This window comes from Lontra canadensis, unplaced genomic scaffold (assembly GCF_010015895.1).
Source record: "Lontra canadensis isolate GAN:19392208 unplaced genomic scaffold, GSC_riverotter_1.0 scaffold13, whole genome shotgun sequence".
In the NCBI taxonomy this organism is placed as follows: Eukaryota; Metazoa; Chordata; class Mammalia; order Carnivora; family Mustelidae; genus Lontra; species Lontra canadensis.
The window spans coordinates 11,462,412-11,489,539 of record NW_022631007.1 but is presented as its reverse complement, the minus strand read 5'-3'; the positions used below and the strand labels follow the sequence as shown (position 1 = coordinate 11,489,539).

The following is a 27,128-nucleotide window of genomic DNA, read 5'->3' as shown; positions in this document are numbered from 1 at the left end:
CAGGAAACCCTACAGATCATTAGCTATGAGAAGTGAAGGGTGATTTCCAGCTTTCTGACATCTGCAGCTAGTTTGATAGAGGTATCATTATTGGCACAGGAGAGACTAGAGGAGGAGGTGGAAACCACGAGTTCTACTTCTGAGGTGTTCCTCTTTGAGCTACCTATGAAACCTTCAAATGATGACGCTGAATAAGCAGTTCAATATAAAGGTCTGGAACTCGAAGAGAGGTCCAGGCTGTGGTTTAAACACAGTCTGTAGGCTGAGTCCTTCCATTTCTGTACTTTCCAGGCCAAGCTGGAGAGAAGAGATTCAAACCCAAGTGTGTTCCACTACTAAGTTCAGAAAGCTCTTCTTCCACTGCTATCTGGCTCCAGGAATTAGTGTTATGTTGTCACTGTTAAGGAGATTAAAAAAACTGCCCTGAGGGAGTGACCTGGGCTTGTAAGATGTATGGATGTGAGAGAGATGAGAAAGTGAAAGGACACTGCAGGTAAGGCCCAGAGCTGGGAAAAGGCTTGACAGGGTAAAGGACTAGCAAGAGGTTTATTGTAGCCACTAACAGCCTGAAGATACAAGGGCTGGGTGAGAAGGCTCTGGGGTGCGGAGAGGAAGGAGGATGGCAGAAAGGTCCTGCGGCAGACACTCTGATTACTGCCCAAGATCTAGTCTCTTCTTTCCTGGCAACAAGGACTCCAATTTCAGCTGGGAAATTGGGGAAACCTAGTTAATAGACTACATTTTTCAGCTTTCTTGCAACTTAGTGTAGCCTATATGTCTAAGTTTTAGCCAGCAAAATGCAGGTGAAGGTGTTGTAAGTGACCTCCGGGAAGTGTCCTTAAAAGACGGAGGCCCAGCCTTCCCTCTTTCTTCCTTCTTGCTGGTTGGAATGTGGATGTGACAGCTGGACCTCAAGCACTCATCTTGGTCCCAGAGGCTGCAGGACAAGGGTGTTTCTACACCAGAGAGCAGCACAACAGAATGGGCTTAAAACTATGGAACTACTCTCTGAGCCCTGGCCTGCCTACCTCTGGTCTTCTTTTATATAACATAGAAATAGGTTTCTTTCTTATTTAAGTCACTGATATTTTATGATTTAACTCCATTCTCAACAGAACATACTTTCTAACATAAGATCTAAACCATGAACTGACAAGCCTGGACACTATCCTATTAAGCATTTTGATGGTAAGGGACATATATGTCTCAGGGCTATGAGTTTGGAAGCAATGCTGAATGAAGATCTTAGAAAGCTGGGAGCAGGGCTGCTGTCGAGCTGAGACACAATCAGAATCTGAATTAGACAGTGGCAGTGAGAGCAAAGAGAGATGAAATTGGAGAGACATGTCTGAGAAGAATGACGCTAAGTATATTTCCATCACAATGGATGACTTAGTATATGAAAAATGGGCTTAAATTAAAGGAGCTTTTGATTGAATATCAGGAAAAAATGGCTTGACAGAGCACTAAAACTCTATGATGAAATTACTTGAACAGGGCAGGCTGGAAGTCCTCATAAGGGTGGAGGGTTATGCGTCCCCACAGCCTTTGGTTTTGCCATAGTGAAGGCAGAGATGGCCCATGCACTCTGTGGCCCCTTCTAGTTCAAAAGATTCTAGAAACTAGTGACTACCAAAATTCTTCATCTAAAAGAGAGAATTTTCTAGGAAATAGATAAACTACTAATACAAGCAACTATTCATTATATCCCCCAACACATACTCTAGGAAGGAAAGTCGAGTGAAATCCTAATCTCTTTCTACAGATTGTCTAAAACTTCTATTTTAAACATTTAAAAAGTAAAATGCCATGGTTTGGTAGGGTTGGTATGGCCACTTACATCTATCAAGTGCAAACCTAATACCTGATTCTGGTAAGAAAAATGATTCTGGGGGCACCTAGATGGCTCAGTGTGAAGTATCAGACTTCAGCTCAGGTTATGATCTCAGGGTCCTGGGATCGAGCCCAGGGTGGGGCTCCTCACTCAGCAAGGAGTCTGCTTGATTCTGTCTCCTCTCCCTCTGCCCCTCTCCCCACTCATGCTCTGTCTCTTTCTCTCTCAAATAAATAAAATCTTTAAAAAAAATTACCTTGATTTGGTCCTCTCATATATAAACAACAGACTAACAAGTCTCATGATTCTTAACACTTCACAAATGCATCAAAAGGTCTTCAGATGATTTGACTGTGACGCCAAGTGGGGGTAATGTGAAGAAAAAGGCAAGAAATTGGGCAAAAGGAGTTTCAATCTATCCAGTTAAACAAATGACATCCCAGAAAGGGTGAGGAACATGTGCAAAGGCACACAATTGAGAATAAATGGGAGAAGGAGGAAGGTTCAATGTTCAAATAAGCTGAAGAGACCAGGCATGAAAGGCCTTATATGACATGCTGAAGAGCATGTATTTTATATTATAGGAACAGAAAGCTATTGAAAATTTTGAGAATGCCATGATCAGAATCATATTTGGTAAAAGGTCAGTCTGCTGCTCCTATGAAGAGAATCTTTTTCTCTAGCTGGTTTTATGATTTTCTCTTGGCTTTTGATTTACATCTTGATGCACCTAAGTTAGGATTTTTAAAAAATTTTACTTGCAATCATTAGTCATCTTAAATCTGTGGTTTGGTATCTCAGCTGTTACGGAAAATTTCAGCCAGTACCCTTAAATTTCATTTTGCTTATTTTTTCACTCATCTCCTTCTAAGACTTTAACTTATTTATACCCTTCTTGTCTGTGTTTTCTATTTGTCTATCCATGTTATACTCTGAATAATTTTTTTTTTACTGTCTTCTAGTTTGTTAATTTTTTTTTCAGCTTTATCCAGTCTTCTATTAAATTCACCCACTGAGGCATTCTTCTTTAAACTATGCTATCAAATATACTACATTTTTCCTCATCCACTGAATTAATTTCATTAAAGTTATGCTTATTTCTAGAATTTTTATTAGGTTCCTTTTCCAATTTGCTTTGTCACATATCGTAGTTTCCTACTCTTTGCAGATATGTTCACGCTTATCTTTTATTTCTTTAAATACAGTAGTTGCTTACAGATTCCATGATCTGATAACATGTATGAAGGGCTGGTTCTATTGCATGTGGTTGTTGATGGTTCTTGCCACTGCGATATGGTTTCCTTGGGTGCCTGGTTATATTTACATGCTCATCAATGAATAATTTGAGGCCTGGGTTGAAGAAACTTTCCTTCGGAAAGGATTTCCACTTGGTTTTGCCAGGTGCCTGGAGGAATACCAGCCCTTAAGCCAATTCAAGACTTGAGATTCCTTGGTTGACCCAGTCAGCTTGAACCTGGGTTGTAATTCCATGTGAGCTCACCCACATGGCAGAGCCCTTTGGAGTCCCAGCTTCTTGTGAGACCCCAGCTGCTTTATTTCTGTCCCCCATTACTGCTGGTCAAATACGCAATATTGTCTGCTCTTTAATGTTCAAAGTTTGGGGTCTTTTTTTTTTTTTTTTTTACTTTATGCAAGTATTTTTAGTTGTTTCAGCAGGCAGAAGTGTGTTTGAATGATAGCCCACCATTACTAGTGACAGAAAGTCCCCAGGATTTATATTTTACAAATATTTTTCAGGTGGCACTGTAGAGCATAGTTAGGGAGAGTGACAGGTGAGAACAGGGGAGGGGACAGTTGTGACCTGTGCAGGAAACACAACAGGAGATAGTAAGGAAGACAGTAGGAGATAGTAAGGAAGCCACTATGATAATGCCAAATGTTTCCTAAGGCAAAAGCACGAGGAACAGAGAGAAGAGGCAGGTACTCTCACATTTATTTTTCTCAGCAACCCCATGAAGGAAGTATTACTATTTTGATTTTTAGAGAATAGCCATCAGCCATTCAAAGAGGTAAAGGAACTTATCCCAGGGTTTATCCAAAGAAGTATTTAGTAGAGGGGGTGTCAGAACCCAGCACGACTCCAAGTCCAACCACCACAATATGATAAGATCTGGAAGAAAGTTACGTGTGGGTGGGTTCCAATGAGGAGGAGAGGGTTGCCAAAAATTTTATAATTCAGTTACAGACATTGAAAATTTTTAAATTTTACAAGATGGCAAGTAATAAACAGCTCTCAATACAATTTCACTGCTTCCACCCATAGGAAAGATAGAGTAGTTAAATGCATGAGCTTTGAAGTCACAAGACCTAAATTCAAACCTCCGTCCTGTGACCTTGAATTATGTGATTTTGACACAAGTTATTCCTTCCCTGTGAATTTCCTCCCCAGTAAATCTGGAATAGTTTACATGATTTATGTTTACAGGGAGTACCCTGGCACAAAGTACAATAACCAAAACTGTTAGATACTCTTAATATTGTTGTTGTTATCATTATCATTATCATTATCATTATCAATATTATCATTGTTAGCTCTTACAGTGAGTTTTGAGGGAATACAACCTTGTCATCCTGGGCACAACTGACTGGACGTGGTTGGTGTTCAGGACGATGGTAACATTATAAAATGGGTGACATTTCCTCCTCTGTAAAATGTAACCAATCTTATAGGGTTAATGGGAAAATTAAATGGAGTTAATGTGTGTAAAAGTGCAACAGTGGCTAGAAACAGGAGGCACTCAATGACTGCTATATAATGTATATTTAAAGTACTCATTACTTTTCTGAATGCTTGGTGCCTTCTGTGTGAAGTAAGGAGAAACAAAAGAGCTGGTGCGAGAGAGGCAGGCAGAGGCCAGGTCAACATCAGGAAGTCTGGATTTACTCCAAAGGCAATGCAGAGCTATAGAATAAAGTAGGCAGGAGACTAACAGGACTTATGCTTTAAGAAGCTCACACTAGGGGCGCCTGGGTGGCTCAGTGGGTTAAAGCCTCTGCCTTCGGCTCAGGTCATGATCCCAGAGTCCTGGGATCAAGCCCCGCATCGGGCTCTCTGCGCAGCGGGGAGCCTGCTTCCCCTTCTCTCTCTCTCTGCCTGCCTCTCTGCCTACTTGTGATCTCTATCTGTCAAATAAATAAATAAAATCTTTAAAAAAAAAAAAAAGCTCACACTGGCTGTGTTCAGAGTAGATTCAGGAGAAGTGAGACAGGAGACAGAAAAGCCACTTAGAGGTGTGCCTGGGTGGCTCGGTCAGTTAAGTGTCTGCCTTCAGCCCAGGTCATGATCCCAGGTTCCTGGGATGAAGCCCCACAATGGGCTTCCTGCTCAGCAGGGAGTCTGCTTCTCCCTCTCCCTCTGCCTCTTTCCCCTGCTCATTCTCTCTCTCTCAAATAATAAAATCTATTAAAAAAAGAAAAAAAAGAAAGAAAAGCCAGTTAGCTTTTAATGCTTGAATCACACTAGAGAGGTAGTTAAAAGGCTAAACTGACAAGATTATGTGAATGCTAATTGAAGGGAAAAGAGGGAGGTCATAGGGGAGAGTAAGGAATAGGGAAAACCAGCATCAATTCCTTAAATAGAAGTTCTCAGAGTTCTCTGACCAGCAGCAACAGCATCACCTGGGAACTCCCAGAAGTGCAAGTTCTCAGGCCCCACCCCCAGATGGAGGAACTCAGGACTTCTGGGGGGGTGGGGCCCAGCAGTTTGTTGGAACAAGCTTCCCAGGGGGTTCTGATTCTGAGTCACACTGAAGTGTGAGAGCCACACTGTAGACAAATGGGCAGTGAGCCACCACAGGAAGAGCATCTCCAGGCAACCAGGAGGCGATCTAAGTTCTAGTAGCACTTGGTAAGTCTGAGGTGATCTGATGCTTAAGAGAGAAGTCTGGGCTAGAGGCGGAGATGAGGGCGTCTCCTATGTACAGAGGGCAAATGGATGAGTGGACTGGCCTCCTCAGAGAAGGTTTCGAATTAGAAGAGTCAAAGCAGGGAGAAACACCAATATTTAAGAAAGCAGAAGCAGAAAAGCCTACAAGGAAACTGAGGTACAGTTAGGAAAGTAGGAGAAAAATCAGGCTAATGTGGGGTGAGTCAACCAAAACAAACAAACAAAAACAAAAACCAAAAAACCAACCAAACAAAAAAACTACAAAACAAGCATTTCAACATGGTCAGCAGAGTGGCCCTAGAATAACAAGGTCACAGGCAACCCTTTCGAAGATTGAAAGAAGGAAACACCGCTCTGATGAAATCATCTATAGGAAGTGCCATCAGAAGCGAAAGAAGGAAACACAGTGAAGTCCGAATGCAACGCGTGGGGAACGGAATGAAAGGTAAACGGAGGAAACGAGGGTGTGGACTAGGCTCCGGAAGTCTGACTAGGCAGGACTGGAATAATACAGGGTGGTAGCTAGAGGGGTACAGAGAACTCACGAACTCATTAGTTTATTTTTTTAAGATAAGGGAGCCTTGGTCATGATTAATTGCTGATGGGAAAGAACCACTACAGGAGGTGTGGTTGAAGACGGCACAATGAGGACTGGGAGGAGGCCCTGGGCAGGAAGGGATGGTATCAGAACCCCGGGGTAAAGATTAGCCTCGGGCAGAAGGACAGAGATGCCACTTTCTCCGCAGGAAAACAAATTAGGGAGGGGATGAGTCTAGGCGTTAAGTCGCTTGCGAACGTGGTGGCTGAAAGTTGAGGGGGACCATGGAGGGCGGGGTAGAGCAGCTTTTCTCTGAAACCTACAAGCCAAACTATCTGTTGAGAAGTGCTAGAGGAGGATACCCACTACATTCCAAGCTGGGAAAGACAATTCTGGGGAGGATCAAATGCGAGTGGCATCTCCAAACAGTGGCCCTGAACATGCCAGGCACTGTGCTCTGTGCATTCAAAATAAAACTACTAACTAGTTATTGAGCACCTACTGCACACGTCTGGCACTGTGTTACATGATTTACATACACAACCACATTTTATATTCTCCAATAATCCAATGAGGTAGGCAGGTATTATCATGCCAATTACCCGATTAGAGAGATAGAAGAAATGAGGCTTACAAAGATCAAGTAACAGGCTTGCCCATGGGTGCCAGCCTCATGTATGCGGGCACCTCAGGCCCTTCCCATGATGCCACACAGCCTTCAGGATCCTAACAGGTTTGACGAAGTGAGAATGGAAAAGAAAACAGGATTTCTGAGAGATCTGGCTGAGTGATAAGATAATGAAAGAAGCCAATCACTCTGGGGCAAATTTTGAGTTTGGGATGACAATGGGATACAAGTACGATAATGTCCTCTACGCAGGCTAGAGATAAGGCTCTACATCTCCGGGCAGAGGTTGGGAACATCAGTTAGATAACAATGTCTGAGAGTAGACAGATGGGTAGAGACTGGGGAAAGGAGGACATGACATATTAAGAGAAAAGGATGAATAAAGGGATGAAAAGAGTTAATACTCAAGCAGTAAGAGGAAAAATCCCTTTGCTATCGATTTTTTATATTGTTCTAATCTGCATACTCATTGTGGCAGGTTTGGCCACCCTCCTCACCAGGCTGACCATGCAGAGATGCCTTCAGGTTCCTGATTTGAAGCCAAAACCTAGATAGTGTAGCTTTCAGGCCCAAACTTGAGTTTCTCACAGAGTCATCTTCTCAGATGGGGCTCTGCACTGATTCCCATTCCCAGCTGTTAACTGTATTAATTACATCATCAACACTCTCCTGCTTTACTCGCACTCTCTGCTCCAAATCTTTCTCTTGCCCAGAAGAAATCACTTTTAAATTTCTCTCTACTAAAGCTTTAATTGGCTTTTAGCCTCATGGCTCCCCAAAGACCCAAAATGTAGGCACATAATGTAGCTGGCTTTAACTTACTAATTCTGCATCTTTCCCAGCAGACGGATGATTCCTCCAAGTTTAAGTTGACTTTCATCGGAGTTTTTCTTAAAGGGGCCAACCTTTAAATCTTAATGTGATGTGATTATTTCAACACCAGAACACAGTGTTTACTAAAATCAAACCCGTGTTTCTTTCCCAGACTTCTCAAGACTAGCTATCCATCAAAACTTCAAAAAATGGAAAACCAAAGCTGGCAGCATCACAATTCCAGACTTCAAGCTCTATTACAAAAGCTGTAATCATCAAGACACTGGCACAAAAACAGACACATAGATCAATGGAACAGAATAGAGCCCAGAAATGGACCCTCGACTCCATGGCCAAACATCTTCGACAAAGCAGGAAAGAATGTCCAATGGAAAAAAAATCAGTCTCTTCAACAAATGGTGTTGGGAAAATTGGACAGCCACATGCAGAAGAATGAAACTGGACCATTTCCTTACACCATACACAAAAATAGACAAAAATGGATGAAAGACCGCAGTGTGAGGCAGGAATCCATCAACATCCTTGAGGAGAACACAGGCAGCAACCTCTTTGACCTCAGCAACTTCTTCCTAGAAACATCGCCAAAGGCAAGAGAAGCAAGGGCAAAAATGAACTACTGGGACTTCATCAAAATCAAAAGCTTTTGCACAGCAAAGGAAACAGTCAACAAAGCCAAAAGACAACTGACAGAATGGGAAAATATATTTGCAAATGTCTTATCAGATAAAGGGCTAGTATCCAAAATCTATAAAGAACTTATCAAACTCAACACCCACAGAACAAATAATCCAATAAAAAATGGGCAGAAGACATGAACAGACACGTCTCCAAAGAAGACATCCAAATGGCAAAGAGACACATGAAAAAGTTCTCAATATCACTTGGCATCAGGGAAAAACAAATCGAAACCACAGTGAGTTACCACCTCACACCAGTCAGAATGGCTAAAATTAACAAGTCAGGAAATCAGGAAATCGCCAACAGGTGTTGGCGAGGATGTGGAGAAAGGGGAACCCTCCTACACTGTTGGCGGGAATGTAAGCTGGTGCAGCCACTCTGGAAAACAGTATGGAGGTTCCTCAAAAAGTTGAAAATAGAGCTACCCAATGACCCAGCAATTGCACTACTAGGTATTTACCCTAAAGATACAAATGTAGTGATCTGAAGGGGTACCTGCACCCCGATGTTTATAGCAGCAATGTCTACAATAGCCAAACTATGGAAAGAGCCTAGATGTCCCTCAACAGATGAATAGATAAAGAAAATGTGAGATACATATATATATGAATGATGCACCCATCAAAAAACCCAAAATCTTGCCATTTGCAATGACATGGATGGAACTAGAGGGTATCATGCTAAGCAAAATAAGTCAATAAGAGAAAGACAATTACATGCTCTCCCTGATATGAGGAATTTGAGAAGCAAGACAGAGGATCATAGGGGAAGGGAGGGGAAAAATGAAACAAGACGAAACCAGAGAGGGAGACAAAGCATAAGAGACTGGAAGGTGGGAGGGACGGGGTGGTTGGTGGATGGACACTGGGGAAGGTATGTGCTATCATGAGTGCTGTGAATTGTGTAAGACTGATGATTCACAAACCTGTACCCCTGAAACAAATAACACATTGTATGTTAATTAAAAAAAAAAAACTTAAAAAAATGAAAAAGGTGCTAAGCTATCTTGGAGGATTGAGTAGAGACTGGTCTCAAAGCATGGGAAGCTAGATTAGATGAGTTTTGTTGTGTTCTGAGTCTTCAATTCCACATATATCAAACCTATATCCTCTCTCTCTTATGTTTCAGCCTCTTAAAGCATACCCTACTGAACATCTCCCACAGGAATGATAAGGTCCAGCCCACTGTTGGGAAAAGGGGACAGAATTAAAATGCTGCCCTTCCAAGAGCCAGTCTTCTTTATCAGTTCACTTGCTGTGACCTAAAAAAGCAGGACCACAAAGTGATCATTAGGAGGCAAAAGAAAACAGACAGCTTGAAGAAGTTGATTTTTATAGACTGCATCATTATCTGAGATCCACCAGGCCCCCTTGGAAACAGAACAATGCACCACTCGAAAACAGCTAATGCGTAAAGCATCTCTGATGGAAAATTGTTTCTCTTTAATAAGGTAACAAGCTCTAACTCTAAATGCAAATCAGACTCGTGTGGGTCACTCCAGCCAGGTTATATAGACATGAGTGAGTCACTGCTTTTGATGCCCAACTGGCGAATCTGAAGGTTTTATAATGGCTCCTATGTGGCTGCTGTGGACAGAAAGGACTCTGGTGCTAAGCAAGAGAGCAACTTTGGTCCTTCTTTAGCTTCAAAGAAGGAAAAAATGGGAGACTTTTGCTGAATAGAAGACTCTGTTCTCAGAGTTGCAAGAGGATGAAAGATGAGCAAAAACAGTTATGTGAGGGAAGAAAAGAAAATATTCAACCATAATAAGATCCGTGATGGAATATAAACTGAAAAAAAAAAAAAAAGTAGCTATGAAGAAAAGTCACAGAAGAGAAAGATCATATATTTAGCTGGAAAAAAAAACCGAGGAAACCTCTTTCGATGAGCAGTGTCTAAGATGGCCCCCCACTGATCCTTCACCATCTGGGCTCACACCCTTGGATAACCCCCTCCCTTCGAGTATGGGAAGGGCCCGTGTCTTGCTTCTAACAACAGAATATGGCCAAGATGAAGGAATGTCACTTCTGTGATTAGATTACATAAGACATACCTCCCACCCTGTTAGCAGACTCTCCATTACTGGATCCAGTGAAGAGAGCTGCCACAGAGAGAGGCCCATGCAGCAAGCAGCTGAGGGCGGCCTCTGGCCTCAGCCCAAGAGCCCACAAGGAATCGAATACAGCCAACAACCACATAAGCGTAGCCTTCAGATGAGTGACACCTTGATTACAGCCTTGAGAGAAACTCCGAGCCATGCCCAGATTCCTGACTCAAGGAGAGCCTTATTTCCTCACAACACCTTGGACACCAAATGCATGGGTTTTCCGCACCAAGCAATTCCCTAATTCTCAGGCTGTCCTATAATTTAATTCAATTCTGATGCTTACCTACCTAGGCTTAGCACAGACCTCACAGGTTAAGGGGTCAATCCCATGAGACTGCCCCCAACTTCAGACACCAAATGTATATAGTGGGTTTTGAGGTTACCCACACTTCTGAGTTGGCTACGTATTGGGGAGAGGAGTTCCCATGATCCTCCCTCCTCAGGTTCAATAATTTGCTGTAATGGCTTATAGAACTCATGGCAACACTGGATGTACACTTACAGGTTTAGTGCAAAAAACTTAACAAAGGATATAGACGAACAGCCAGGATGAAGAGCTATATAGGGCAAGGTCCTGAAGGATCTCAAATGCAGGAGCTCTTGTTCCTGCACAGTGGGGTGCCCCACTCTTCCACTCACCAACCCAAACCCTGCTGTTCTAAAACTCTTCTGAGGGCTTCATCACATAGGCATGATCAACTGGTACTCAATCTTCAGCCCTTCTCCCCTCCTTGGGGGATGGCAGGTGGGGCTGAAAATGTCAAGTTTCTAATCATGGCTTGGTTTTCTAGGTAGCCAGCCTCCATCCTGAAGCTATCCAGGGGTCCACACACAGAGCTGCTTCATAGAACAATAGATGCTCCAATCACTCGGCAAGTGCCAAGGGATTTAGGAGCTATGTAAGACATTCCCATCACCCCCACCATTCAGGAAATTAAAGGGTTTTTAGGAGCTCTGTGTCACGAACCAGGGTCAGACCAAATATTAGAACAAAAGATACTCCTAGCACCTCTATCGCTAAGGAAATTCCCAGGGTTTTAGGAGCTTTGAGTCAAAAACTGGGGGCAGAAGCCAAATATATACTTCTTTCTATGCTACGCTGACCCACAAAAAATGCAAGTGTTATTTTAAGCCACTAAGTTTGTGGCAGTTTGTTACACAGCAATAGATAATTAATACACATGTAAAATGACAACTGACATTTGAAGACCAAAGGGATGATTTTCACAGGAGATGAGTAATTAGGCGGCATTCATGGCAGAAAAGAGGAGGCTCAGATGCTCGAAGGCAGAAAAGCACAAGGAGGGTTTAGGAATGATACTCCTACTCAACGAAGCCCAGCTTGGCTGGATCTAAGGTCTGGATGGGTAGGTGCCAGAATATAAGCTGGAGAGGCAGGCAGGAGAGCCCTAGTGGGCACGAACTGCCAAAAGAGCTATCAGAGCTCATCACAGATGTGGTCTGAGAACCTCCACGGGAAGATTCATTGGACAAGTATTGTTCCAAGAGGCAACAGTCTTCAAAAAAAAAAAAAAAAAAATGATTTGGAAATGCCTATAAAGGGATGCTATGCTTTCACCTTTGTGAGATACTTTCCCTTCCATTACCTCATTTGATTTATGAAAGAATCTATGAAGAAGTCGAGACCGGTATTTATGATGAAGGGGTGTGTGTGTGTGTGTGTGTGTATGTGTGTGTGTGTGTGTGTGTGTGTTTATAAAAAGGAAAATGAAGCACTAAGAATGACTAGGAAAAGCTCTTGTTCAGGACCTTTTTCTCTCTACTATGAGTGTTGCCAGATTTTGTTGGATCCCCCCTTCCCTGGTAAGAGATGCAAACAGGCCTCACTAGACAGGTTTGGATCCTGGCCCCAGTGTACCAGAGTAAGCCCACCTGCTACTAAAGGTGCTTTGAAATAGGAGGATCAAAAACAGTGTCAGAGCCTAGGCCACACCCACCAAGTTCATAAGTTATTGTGACTTCTGACTCAAGCAAATGAATCAGAGTTGAGGGGACTGGGCAAAGAGGGATCAGCTAACTGGGAGCAGAGATGAGAGACTTCACTGTGTAGCTGAGCTTTCACTCCAGGGCTAGTGAAAGGGTATGCAAGGGTGGGAGGCTGCTTCCACTTACAGGGATGGGGTAACTCATTCATGTTTGAATTTTTTTTTTTAAGCAATATCTGAAAACCAGGCACAATTTTCTCCTATAAAATGTTAAATAAGATCTGTCCTTAATGGTGGACATTCTATACCCAAGAGTAGGACAGCTGTCAGTTCTCTCTCCCCATCCAGAGCCACACGACCCAATTTTGTTTTGTTTTCCCATAGGACTAGTTAGAATCTTCAACAGCTTTTTGTAAATCTCAGAAGGTTGCAGTCACCACTGCTCTATTAAGTAAAGATTCCTTGACATGTTACTGCATGACTTAGAAAAACCTAGTTGGTAATTCTCAGGAGAGAAAGGACATTATTTAGAGTGACCCAAAGGGGAAATCAATGCCAGGAAGATGGACCTGTAGGCAAGTAATCCTCTGTAGAGTCAATGAAAGGGTCTCTACCAGAAGAAAAAAAATATATCGGAAACCTTAGGTAGCAGATTAAATACGATGCTTGGCCAAAGGGATGACTAGGGAAGATCGACTTGACTGAGCCTTCCCTTCTTAGAATCTAAAGACCAGAAAACTTCACAGACAATCGTGTCCAGAGTCCCAGGGAGAGAGAAGTGGAGATGAAAACTGTCCCCATCTACAGCTGATTTTCAGTTTCCCAGTTCAATGAATAACAAACTGAACTTTTCTCTTTTAATTCACTTTCAATTCAATGCAAAAAAGAGAGAGAGAGCCTCCTTGACTAAAGGTTGATTTTAAATAATTGTGAGAATTAGTCTTTTTAAATGAAAATCATCTTAATCATTTGATACCTGCTAAGGAAAGAGAAGTATCCCTTTATTTCTTGAAAATACTCATCACTTCCCTCTTAGTTCCATGCACTTTTCTGTTAGGTCTTCTACAAAACTCTCAAAATCTTTATCAGTTACTTCCCAACCCCCAATCCTGCCCCTGGCTTTTTCTTATTTACCAGCTTGTGCCTTGGTTTTATAAGACAATGACTACTTCTGGGTAAATTCCAACTGTGGGCCATCTACTTGATAACCTCATCAATTTCCCACAGCTCCAATTGATGACATTGTTTAGATCTGTAATTCTCACCATCCCTCCTCTGCGTCTACAGTTCTATTTCCAGATGCCTACTGGATGTCATGAACTGAATGACCCTCCCATAACTCAAATTCAACATGTGATCAGAAGCTGAATTCATAGTCCCTCTCACCACTGGTCTTGTTTTTTTCTCATTTAAGAATGTAAATACTAGGGGCCCTGGGTGGCTCAGTGGGTTAAGCCTCTGCCTTCCGCTCAGGTCATGATCTCAGGGTCCTGGGATTGAGCCCCGCATCGGGCTCTCTGGTCAGCGGGGAGCCTGCGTCCCCCTCTCTCTGCCTGCCTCTCTGCCTACTTGTGATCTCTCTCTCTCTGTCAAATAAATAAATAAAATCTTTAAAAAAAAAAGCATATAAATACTCATGCAGTTACTAAACTAGATATCAAGTTACTCTCATTCCTGAATGCTCCTCTGCTTCAAGTCCCATATCTGATCTGTCATCCAACTCTGCCAATTCTAGTTCTGAAATATCTTGGTAACCAATCTCTTCTTCTGCATTCCAGCTGCCACCGCTCAGGTCTTCAAGTGCCTCTAGCCTTAACTAGTCCCATGCCATGCCCCAATTTCTCCCCTCTTCCTAAGTCTCCTTTCCTTAACAACCTTGCATAACTGCCACTACCACAGTCTCTTCGTGGCCACAGATAACTGGGCAAAACCCCACCAGGGCCTATTTTTCCAGCCTCCTCTCTAGACTTCCCACTGGGAAGTGCTCTATTCACACTGTAGATATTACTCTACCTATCATCCACTTCTATGCCCCTGTTTGTACCAAGAGTATTTTTTACCCTTCTTCACCTGGCAAACCAGACTCATCCTTCATGGCCCAGAGAATAAACTTTTTTTCTTTTCCTCTCTCTCATCTTCCCTCCTCCTTTCACCTTCCGCCCTTCCCCCCCGAATGGATCCTTCCCTCCTCTGCAAATCTGTTCCTCTTCTCTATGTGCACTGTCCGATTACTAGCAGCCTCTGTTTCCAAGTGTCTCCAGACATCATTCCATGTCACATTTTTAGCCCCAGAGTCCTTAAGCTGTGGAGAAAAAAAAACCTCACTGGTCACTGGCCAGTCAATGTGTTGAAGATTTTTGGGCCAGGAGTCTACTCATGGTCTAACCAAGGCCCTGAGGACAGGGGCAGACTATAGTTCCCACTTTAGGGAAGGCAATTTCCATTCCCAGGCAAGACCCAGAACACATATCTGTTACTGTAACTCCTCTTATAGACTAAGTTCACCTGAAGAACAAGCATCTAGATTTTTACTCTTTAATCATCTTTCTTTTCCAGCAAAGAGCATGCCCTCCGTTATTTGCTTGGATATTCTTGGCTGAAATGACAAAACATTCAACACAAACCAGCTTATATATATTAAAAGTGACTCAGTAGCTCATGCACCTGGAAATCCAGAGGAAAGGCAGGCAGGCTTCAGGGTCAGTGGATCTAAGGCCCACTAATGGCGGGAGGGGCCCAGATATTTTCCTGTTCTCCATTCTTCTATTCACAACACTAATAGCAAGTCCTAGAACAGCTGTCAGGAGCAATTAGAGATAAATGTTTCCTGTTGATATCCATCAGGAAACTACTTACAACCCAGAACTCCACGCAGGAAATCACCCCAATTAGATATGCCTATGGGAAGAGGAAATGGTACGAAGCTACAGTGTCTAATACAGTAGCCACGAATCATACTTAGCTGTTTAAAGTAAAATTAATTTAAGTTAAATACAATTAAAAATTCAGTTTCTTGGTCACGGTAGCCCTATGTCAAACGCTCTACAACCACACATGGCTGGTGGCTACGGTTTTGGACAATACAGATTAGAACATTTCTAATTCTTCAGAAAGTTCAGTTGGCATAAGGTAAGAAAGCATACCAAGCAACTGGTACAAGGCAACCAAGACTCAGCTTGGCAGCTGGGGTCAACTTCACCCCAAGTACAAGGATCTGGGGAAGGAGCAGGTGAAAATCTAGGCACATATGGGAAAGGGAAAAGGGGAAATAGACATTGGGTGGGCAATAAACAATGCCTAACATATTCTTATAGAAAGAAATTCAATTGATCTGGTACGATTTGCTCTTTAAATAATATGATGCATATGTAGAAATTGTCTGTTGTTACTGTAAATACAAGGTATTTTTCTTTTATGAACTCACTAACTTCCTGTGGGACACTGGACAAGCCAAGTAACTTCTCTGAGCCTCAGTTTCCTCGTCTGTAAAACAAAAGGAATGAACTAGATCAGTTGTTTCTAACCTTTTAATCACAACAGATTTTTTATAGCACATTTTTAAAAATTAATTTTTGCCCAGGATCTCACACTTGGAAGTATTTTTAGTAACTTAACTGCATTGAAAATTAATCTGCTATACTGTTGCTGTTGTTATTTTAATCAAAAACATATAGCTGTTAATTAGAGCTTCTGATAAGTGAGAAAAGTCACTGTTACCGTAGTAGGTTTGTATCATTTCTAACAAAAGTGAAGTTTATCTCACAGTCTTACTGAAAGCAAATTTACTATTTTCATTCAGTGCTATGAAATATTTATGATTAATGTGAAGTGCTCCACCAAAAGACCCTAGGGGTAAACTATCACATGTCAAGAACAGCACATGATCTTTTAGGCCCCATTCAGGTCCAGAATTCTACAACTTCAATGACAATGTAACTATAAACAGATCCAACACTTGTAATTAGCATGGAATGGCCTGACCTGGAAAGTACCAGAGAAGGGGATTAGTGGATGCACTGGGAAGAGAGTGATTCCAAGGTAACAGAAATCTAGTGAACAAGGGATAAGAAATAAGGAGAAAATGACACCATTGCAAAAAGCTGTTGATCTTCCCTTTTCATGACCAGTAAGCCCAAGAAAAGTGGATTATTAAATAATCCAGGGAGCCAGGAATAAAGTTAGAAGTGGACAGCAAGCAAGAGAATGATGGGCACCATACTGAAAAGGGTGCTAGAAGAGCCATGGGGAAGGGGACTCCAGAGACCTTCAAGTCTTCACTCACCTCCACTGAGAAGGGCATGCTAGAGTCATGGAAACTCCTATTTTCATATAAAAGCATGAACAAAGTTTATTATAGATTACTCCCTTTTATTTAAATTTCTATTGCAATAATTTTGTGTTAAAAAGGGCAAGAAAGGCTTTCCTATTCCAGGTGCTGTAAGGAAGGGATAGACTGGGGCAGAGTACAGATTATAAAATAAATTACTTGTAATGTTCTGAAACCCAAGCCCCCTAGGCCTGCTGAGGCGTCAAAGAGAAACCAGGCATGTAGGCAGGAGTGATTCCATGATACTAAATGGGAAGAGGAAGTAAAAAGGACATGCTGATGAAAGAACTAAGCAAGGGTGCCTGTGTGGCTCAATTGGTTGGGCGACTGCCCTCAGTTCGGGTCATGATCCCAGAGTCCCCGGATCAAGTCCTGCATCGGGCTCCCAGCTCCATGGGGAGTCTGCTTTTCCATCTGACCTTCTCTCCTCTCATGCTCTCTCTCACTCTCCATCTCTCAAAAAATAAATAAAATCTTAAAAAAAAAAAAAAAAAAAAAGAACTGGGCAAGCTCCAGTTATATTTCAATAAAGAACAGATGTAATTATTATTACTTCAAGATTTCCTATAATTCATCATGATTTCTTGTTTTTGTTAACCCTTCTAGTAACCATGCATTTCATAACAAAAAAAATCCTTTCAAAAACCTCACATTCCTCAAATAGCTAAATAGAGAATTACCAGATGACCTAGCGATTCTACTCCTAGGTATATGTTCAAATGAATGGAACACAGGGTTGCAGATGCTTGTGCACCAATGTTCATTTCAGCATTAGTCACTCTTCAATAGCCAAAAGGTGGAAACGGTTCATGCGTCCACTGATGAACAAAATGTGGTACACACAATGTAATACTATTCGGTCACAAAAAGGAATGACATGCTGATACAAGCTACAACACAAGTGAACTGTGAAAACATGCTTAATGAAATAGGACAGACACAAAGGAAAAGTACTGTATGATTCCACTTTTATGAAGTATCTACAACAGACAAATTTATAAAGAGGAAGTAGATTAGTGGTTATCAGAGGCTGCAGTGGGTGAAATAAGGTCACAGCTCAACAGTTCTAGAGTTCTATTTAGGGTGATGAAAAGTTTTGGGATGGATAGTAGTAACAGTTGCACAAAATCATGAATGTAATTAATACAACTGAACTGAATACGTAAAACTGATTAAAATGACAAATTTTTATGCTATGTATTTTAACACACACACACACACACACACACACACACACACACACACACACAAACACACACAATTTTTTTTAAGCCCACAAGAGCTTCTATTGATTACTTAGAAATAAAGGATAAAAATAGAAATTACTTACAATAAATAAAAACACTAAAAAATAAATTTCTATTAAAAATCAAACAGGGCACCTGGGTGGCCCAGTCGGTTAAGCGTCTGCCTTCGGCTCAGGTTGTGACTCCAGGTCCTGGGATCAAGTCCCACATCGGGCTCCCTGCAACCCTTCTCCCTGCTCCTGATCTCCTTCTCTCTCTCAAATAAATAAATAAAATCTTTTTTAAAAAATTAGGGCACTAGCAATTTCAAAATGAGGGGAAAATTGAAAGAGGTTATAACAGATCCAGAGAAAATTAAACAACTGAAAAGATTTTGTACAACTCTATTCCAATATATCAGAATATGTGGTTTAAATACATGATTTTCCTGGAAAACATGAATTATCTAAATCAATGCAAGAAAAGGAAAAAAATTCCTACAGAAAACAATGGTCATTAGAGATGGAGGAAGGTACCGGCTAAAGAAACCCTAGCCCATGTTCCAAGTATGAGTTCTTTAAATGCTTCAATCATTGAGAAAATTTGATCATTCTCAATGCTGTTTTAACTGCCCCAAGGCACTAAGGAAAAGGCTCCCCAATTCTTCCTACCAAGTTAATAGAACTTAATACCAAAACAACAAAAAGAGAACAATAAAAAGAAACCACACACCAATCTCACATTTTACACAAAGCCCCCAAAATTACAAATAAATATTATCAAACAGAATTGAGTCACATGTGAAAACATGCTATATACCATGACCAAATGAGTGGCATGGTCACATGAGGGATGCAAGATTTATTCAGTGTTTTATGTTACCATGTAAATAAGCCAAAGGGAAAAACAGTATCTTGAAAGAAGCTGAAAGGCACTTGAAAAAGAAAAAAGTCAACATCCATTTCCAATAGAAACTTTTAGTAAAAAAGAAAGAGGACAGTTGGTTAACTTGGTCTCAAGCCAACAACCAGCACTGTACTTGAGGGTTTATTACTGAAAGCATTTCCATTAAAATCCAGAAGACGGCAATCACCACTATTATGTAATATAGTTCTTAAAGCAATGGACAGTGAAATGAGGCAATAAGTAAGCAGCACAAAATTAGGAAGGATGGTGCAAATTCAAAGGTGTAAAATCAAAACAAGCAACTAAAAGATTATTAGAAATAATAAGAGCACTCATTAAGGTTTCCAGTTTAAAAAATACACTAAAACAACCCCAATAGGTTTGTTTGTTTTTTTAAGATTTTATTTATTTATTTGACAGACAGAGATCACAAGTAGGCAGAGAGGCAGGCAGAGAGGAGGAAGCAGGCTCCCTGCGGAGCAGAGAACCCAATGTGGGGCTCGATCCCAGGACCCTGGGGATCATGACCTGAGCCGAAGGCAGAGGCTTTAACCCACTGAGCCACCCAGGCGCCCCAACAACAGGTTTTTTTAAATATATCAATAATTACTTGAAGGAAAATGATAGAAAAAAATTTCCTTTCAAATTAATATCAAAACCCACAAAATACTCATTTTTTTCTAGTAAGAAATGTGCAAGATAATGATACATACAAACTATTAGGCATATTAAGAGGATCTAAGATTTTATAATTCACATGTGAATAGGTTGGATAAATTAAGATGTACATAGACCAGGCTACCGTCAAAACAGCAAAACTGGGCACAAACCGTCCCCCCAAAACACCCCACAGCTGAGAAAGGGATTGAGGTGATAGATTTTTAGCCTGCATTATTATAATTAGCACCCCACAGGACCAAAAAAGGGGGACAAAAACAATCCAATAACCACTTAAAGCAAGGAACTAGCTGTTGAATTTCCTAACAGTAAAAAATAATTAAAACACACTAAAATCCTGTTCAGCAACTATCAGTTCCAACAGTTTAAACCAGTGGCTCTCCACACGTGGTTTGAGACCCTGTTGGAGGGACCATAAGATTAAGACTCTTCTCAAAATAATTCTAAGATGTTATTTGTTGTTTTCACTCTTACTCTCTCATGGGTGTAAAGTAGGGATTAGCAAACTAAGCTGGCCAGCAGGCCAAATGCCCCATGTCCATTAGTATTATGCCTCTGTGTGTGGCCCACAACACTGAAAATATTTACTGTATAGCCCTCTACAGAATACCTTTGCTGACCCCTGCTCTACTGACTAATTGAATGCGTGCTTATATATTCTTGTGTTTTCTAGAATTTTCTAAGATATTAGATTTAAAATATAAACAAATACATTTTAGAGGTTAATTCCACTTTTTTCTCAGTATTCCAACTGCGATTGTATCTACTATAATTTCATTAACACTGAATAAATCATTTTGAAATCTGAAACTTTCCTTAAATGTACACAGAAACACAACTAGAAATAAGTATACTTATTTTGCAGTAATACTTTCAAGTTTTCTTAGTTTTAATTTTAAAAGAAATGTTCATAGATATAACCCACATGCACAAAAGCACTTTGGAGTCTTCAATAATCTTTTAAAAGATTTTATTTATTTATTTGAGAGAGCACACACACGGGGGAGGCAGAGGGAGAGGGTAAGCAGACTCCCCACTGAGCAGGGAGCCTGAAGAGAGGCTGAATCCCAGGACATCAAGATCATGACCAAACTTAAATCAGATGCTTAATCGATTGAGCCACCCAGGTAAATTAACCTGAGTAAATTTACTTTAAAGTGGGAACCAGGGGCACTGGATGGCTTAGTCATTAAGCATCTGCCTTCAGCTCAGGTCATGATCCCAGGTCCTGGGATGGGGTTCCCTGCTCGGCGGGAAGCCTGCTTCTCCCTCTCCCACTTCCCCTGCTTGTGTTCCCTCTCACGCTGTTGTCTCTGTCAAATAAATAAATAAAATCTTTAAAAAAATAAAATAAAAAGGAAAAAAGTGGGAACCAAATTTTATAGATCATGGTGGGAAAAATTACCTTTATTTTATAAAAATAAAAACATGTTACAAATTTGGGGTCATCGATGGGAGCATATACTATGTAGAACAAAGATTACTAGAACAACAGGATTTTTATATAATTTTATTACTTTTTTAAATTTTTACATAATTTAAAAAAAATTATATGCTATAGTCTCATTCTGTTTGACATTTATAGTACATTCATCAGAACAATAATTTTTGCAAAAATATTTAAAGGTTTCGTTAGTTCTTCCAAGGATCTTTCTTAATCTACTCTTATTCAAATAACATAAAATCTAAGATTTTCTTTACTGACACTTTGAGCAATTACTGGTATTTGTAATGGAAAATAAAATTGCAATTCTTTGAATAAAATTAATTACTAGGAAAAACACCCAACTGAAAATAGCAGATCTAACTATGTTAGTTTTTAACAATAAGTAGTACAGACTTCATACTCTAGAATACCTTGGAGCCAAAGCCTGGGGCAGATCAATGACAGGTCTTCAACCACACGCTTAAGCTGTAGAACATGACAATTCTTCCCTTTCAGTAATACATGGGTTTTTTTGCCCATTTTTTTTTAAGATTTTTTTTAATGGTATTTTTTTAAATTTCTTTTCAGCATAACAGTATTCATTGTTTCTGCACCACACCCAGTGCTCCATGCAATACATGCCCTCCCTAATACCCACCACCTTGTTCCCCCAACCTCCCACCCCCCACCCCTTCAAGACCCTCAGGTTGTTTTTCAGAGTCCATAGTCTCTCATGGTTCACCTCCCCTTCCAATTTCCCTCAACTCCCTTCTGCTCTCCATCTCCCCATGTCCTCCATGCTATTTGTTATGCTCCACAAATAAGTGAAACCGTATGATAAGTGACTCTCTGTGCTTGACTTATTTCACTCAGCATAATCTCTTCCAGTCCCGTCCACGTTGCTACAAAAGTTGGGTATTCATCCTTTCTGATAGAGGCATAATACTCCATAGTGTATACGGACCACATCTTCCTTAATACATTCGTCCGTTGAAGGGCATCTTGGTTCTTTCCACAGTTTGGCGACCATGGCCATTGCTGCTATAAACATTGGGGTACAGATGGCCCTTCTTTTCACTACATCTGTATCTTTGGGGTAAGTACCCAGTAGTGGAATTGCAGGGTCATAGGGAAGCTCTATTTTTAATTTCTTGAGGAATCTCCACACTGTTCTCCAAAGTGGCTGCACCAACTTGCTTTCCCACCAACAGTGTAAGAGGGTTCCCCTTTCTCCACATCCTCTCCAACACATGCTGTTTCCTATCTTGCTAATTTTGGCCATTCTAACTGGTATAAGGTGGTATCTCAATGTGGTTTTAATTTGAATCTCCCTGATGACTGGTGATGATGAACATTTTTTCATGTGTCTGATAGCCATTTGTATGTCTTCATTGGAGAAGTGTCTGTTCATATCTTCTGCCCATTTTTTGATATGATTATCTGTTTTGTGTGTGTTGAGTTTGAGGAGTTCTTTATAGATCCTGGATAACAACCTTTTGTCTTTACTGTCATTTGCAAATATCTTCTCCCATTCCGTGGGTTGCCTCTTTGTTTGTTGACTGATTTTTTAAGTCTACTAAGAAGTTGAAAGAGTGATATTACAAATACCTGTTAAGTCACTAAGTGTTAACATTTTACTATATCTGCCTTCTCTTATTATATCTGCTTTCTCCCCCATGGGATGCACACATGTGCACACACACAGTTTTCTTTTGCTTTTCTAACCCATATAAGAGTAAGTTAAAGACATCAAGATACTTCACCCCAAGCACTTTGGTTAGTAATTCCCTAAGAACAAGGATATTCTCTTATATATCTTCAATACCATTATACACAAGAAAATTAACAGTAATTCCAAAATGTCATCTAATATATAGTCTAAATTTAACTTTCCCCAATTGTTGGGGAACCTGGGTGAAGCAGTCAGTAAAGCACCCAACTCTTGATTTCAGCTCAGGTCATGACCGCAGGGCTCACACTGAGCCCTGCATCCAGCTCCATGGTCAGTAAATTTTCCTACTGTCCTTCCTTCCACTGTGCACTCTCTTGCTCTCCCAAAATAAATAAATAACTCTTTTTTTGAGGCTACCCTTAAATTTTTAGGATGGTTCAACATCAGAAATAAATTTAGAGAGAAACCAGATAATAATCTCAATCAAAAAAGAATACGCACTGTAAGCTTAAGCAAAAGGCAAAACTGTAGCATTAACAAAAGATTACATGGGAAAATACCTATCTGAACTAAGAATAGGGAAAAACTTAAAAACCCACAAAGTATATGACTAATTTTTATCCCATTTAAACTAAGGGCTTTTGTTCGATAAAAGACACCGCAGACAATGATAATGTGAAAATGACTAACTGCCAGAATGTGAGAAGAGATTTATAATTCCAAAAATGGAAATGGGATTATTATAGAGAATAGATAAGAAATTCCTCCAAACCAACAAGAGAACAGTAACCCTGATAGAACAATGGGCAAATGCTATGAAAAGGCCATTTACAGAACTTAAACTAGAATACAAAAATGAGAAAGCTAGATTATTCTAGCTGTTGGCAAGAATGAGAAGATGTAAGAAGCCTCGGGCTTCCTAGTGGAAGCTGGACTGACGTCATCATTCTGGCTTGGGTCAAAGCCTCGGTCAATAAAAAACTGTTCCTCTGCCTTACTTTGTCCTTTGTGCATGTATTTCTTTGGGGGATTTCACAGGGAGAAATGGCCAGTCTAGCACAGGCTCTGGGCCTTAGACACCGTAGGTCCTGACCAAATGCCTCTACCTGAATCACACCTGATGTGACTGCATTGGCCACTCAGTCTAAAAGGACATGGAAATCAAAATTCTACTGCCCCTTACTCACAAAGGTCTGGACATGGCTTTACCTTTTCCTTTTTTGAGGGACCAAATTTATTTTTATTTTTCTGAAAATATCAGGAACTATAAAAAACAAGCCAGTAGCTGTAAAGCACCATGTTCTGTTGGAACCTGAATTCATTCGTTGGTAAGTTTTCAGGTTTCCCAACTTTACAGTCGTTGACATTTGAGCATGTTGTTTTATAAATGATGGGATTCTGGGGTGGGAAGTGAGTTGGCTTTACCTTTTTTTAAATGACATTTCAAAACATTTTCCGAAAACTGTGGTTGATAGGAAATTCCTATGTATTTAATGTTTAATATAATTTCTGAAGCAAACATAATTCTCTTCTTGTTGTACTAATCACCATTTAGGGAAGATTTGATTTCAGAATCTGGAAACAGAAGAAATTGAGCTCTAAGAAACAATGGTCAGGAGAAAGCGTTCTTGGGATTTAAGTAGCCTAGAAGTATCACAAGAGAAAAATCATATGGGTCTGCTTTTCTTAGCCAAAGGGAAATGCAGTCACTTTTCATCCAAGGGAAGAGCACATAAACATGGACACTGAGCAGGACCGTCACGGAAGGAGATAAACTTAAGTGAGAGAAAAAGTCTCATCCTCATCCTGGAGCTGACCTGGGCAGGCCTCAGAAGAAGCAGTTAGATTTCACACAGATTCTTCCTTCAGAGTAGAGCCGGAGGAGGCCAGGAGACAGAAGGGAGAAGTGAAGGGGTCCCGGACTCCATTGTCATCAGGGTCCTAGTGGAAGCTTGTCTCCAGACCCCAAAACTGAATAAGATCTCTGGCAGACCTAGCTAGGACAGAGAACAGGAAATGTACATCACAACCTCAGGAGGTCATGATCCCCAAGATTCAGAGGCCAAAAATGCTCCTAAAGTTCCTCATGATGAAAGAGGAGAGCCACATTCAGCACCATGTCACCATCATGATTTTTGTCCTCTGGCGTTTGTTAACCAGGCAACCAATAACCAAATTTTCCGATACCAAAAAAAAACTGATTTGGGCCATCCCCAATCTCTACCCAAATTTAGAGATGGCAGGTTTCTGTGTTGACAACACTACTGCCTGGACTATGGCAAAAGCTCGGCCTCAGGAACCTGCAGGGCTGGGCCTGCGAAAGGGACCTGGGTCTTGGGCCCACTCTCTCTCAGGGGCTGAGGATGGCGCAGATCCAGGCTGTCTTCCTAGAAGAAACTACTGGCTAGGCCTCAGGTGCCCAGAGAAACTTTTCTCTTAACGTAACAACAGGTACTGGTTGCAGACCCTGGGGTTACCTCACTTACCAGAGAAACATAGTTATGGGATAAAGAGGAATGTTTCCTGGGCAAAGAGGGATACATAATGCGTACACATGCAAAAAGTAAGGTTTGCTTTAGGTAAAACATGATATTGAAACAAAAATAAATAAAAACACTCATTGGAACACCAGTGTGAAATCCTACTGGAACACCACTAGGATTAATAACTATTTGCAAATACAACACAAAGCAAAGAACCTTTCTAGAAGTCTTAGGAAAAGTTTATGATGTTCTTAAGGTTATGGTTTGTTTCAATAACAAATTTCAAAACCTTAAATGGTGCAAAAAGTACCAACATCCTAACTGTAACCAGATTTTATATCATCCAGAGAAGAGAAGTGGGTTGAAATATCCTAAAAACACCATAATTTTTAAAAGAACAAATTGCCATTTTCCTAAATATCAAGAGGGCAAGAAATGAGAAACAGCCATGTGGTTTCACAAACTCTCTATTTAGAGGCTAGCAGGAAAGAGAAATTTGTACCGCAAACTGAGGAAAGGATGAAGGCTGTTGCCTCAGTCAGGCCTAGTAAGGAAGGAATATAAACAACAGTCAAATAGGAAGACCATAAAAAGAGTAAGAAAAAACCATGCATACAGTGGACATGCAAGGGACTCGATGATATTCACTTGTAAAAGAGAAGGAGGGGAATTACAACAGAGAACAAACCAAGAGCAGGTCTGGCATCAAAATTTCCCAAAGAGCAAAGAGCAAAGCAGATTATCAGTATCCACTCCAGTATCAATTCTGTCATCCCTCCCATCCATCAGTATTTCCTTGCCCTTGTATTGGTACCAACCACTAACAAGAAATCAGGGAATCTAATCCCTTCGGTTTGGGAGCCCAGGGAAACAGAGGTTCCTGAGGTCTGTTAAGTCCGAACACCAGAGCTAGGTTTCCATGAAGCAGTTTTGGGCCAAATACTAAGTAAGTTTTAAAGTGCTCCTTTGCCTGGTTTTGTTCTGTGAGATCTCCCTCCCTTTGTCCTGCACGATCTTGTTGCCAGAGGATCTGGCTACATAGGGTCCTGGTTCTTTCCCTCTCTTCTCACAGAGAAAACATCATTCACAATAGTGACACCATGATAATATAAACGCACTCTTAGAAGAGCGTCACATATCCCACTGCTTTTAAAGGAAGAAAGAGAAAACATGAGAGGAATGAAATTTCAAGGAATAACATCCAACTAATATTGGCTGAGCCTGGAACAGTGAAATCACTAGTTAAGCAGGCCACAAAACAAAAGGAACCTGAGTGCCTCAGGTCAGCATACCTGGAGGGCCACTGATGAAGCAGTAGTCTCTTCATTCAAAAAGAATTTCACAGTTGGAAATTCCTTCTGAATGAGGAGTACTTAGCACCAAAAAGTGACCCATGTTTTCAGAAGATGCTCACCACCCCAGGTCACTACCTCATCAGCAGTGAAGAAACAGAGGGATCCGTATGCAGTCACTTGCTGAAATCACCTCTAGCTTACTTCAGAATGTCAGTGAGGCATGCCCACCTGCCCCTATCACAGTGTGTCTACGGGACATCCTCTCTTACTCCTCTTCTGGCATTTCTTCTAGTCTTTCAAGGGGACAGTATCAGAAACTTCTTCCTGATTGAAAAAGCTCATAATCTAGCCAGCCTAGCTAGGTCAAGCGTTTCCATGTCAGAGTATAGATAAAACTCAATTTGGCTGGAAAATATACTCCCTGCACTTAAAACTTCTTAGCAATCTATACATTAAAATGTTCCAATTTTCACTGCTACTTTGGTTTTCCCATGCGTGGTCAGCTAGGGCCCTTGGTCGTAGCTCCTTGCCCATGTGTTTGCACCTGCTTTCTTCTGCATCCAGAGGACACATAGCTTAGATCTGATCAGAGACAGTAAGACTGGCCTTTTTTCAAGGTTTAAAATCGAAACACTTTGTAAAG

General features: G+C 40.9%; 1 protein-coding gene and 1 non-coding gene across 2 annotated transcripts in view; one reads left to right on the top strand and one right to left on the bottom strand.

Annotated features, from left to right (window-relative positions):
• DIS3L2 (DIS3 like 3'-5' exoribonuclease 2) overlaps nt 1–27,128 on the bottom strand; it is a 349,252-nt gene that overhangs the window by 194,913 nt on the left and 127,211 nt on the right. The gene's annotated exons all lie outside the window — the stretch shown is intronic.
• On the top strand, nt 6,092–6,160 carry LOC116868001. The gene has a single exon (XR_004382723.1). It is a non-coding gene; the product is annotated as a small nucleolar RNA SNORD49 (small nucleolar RNA).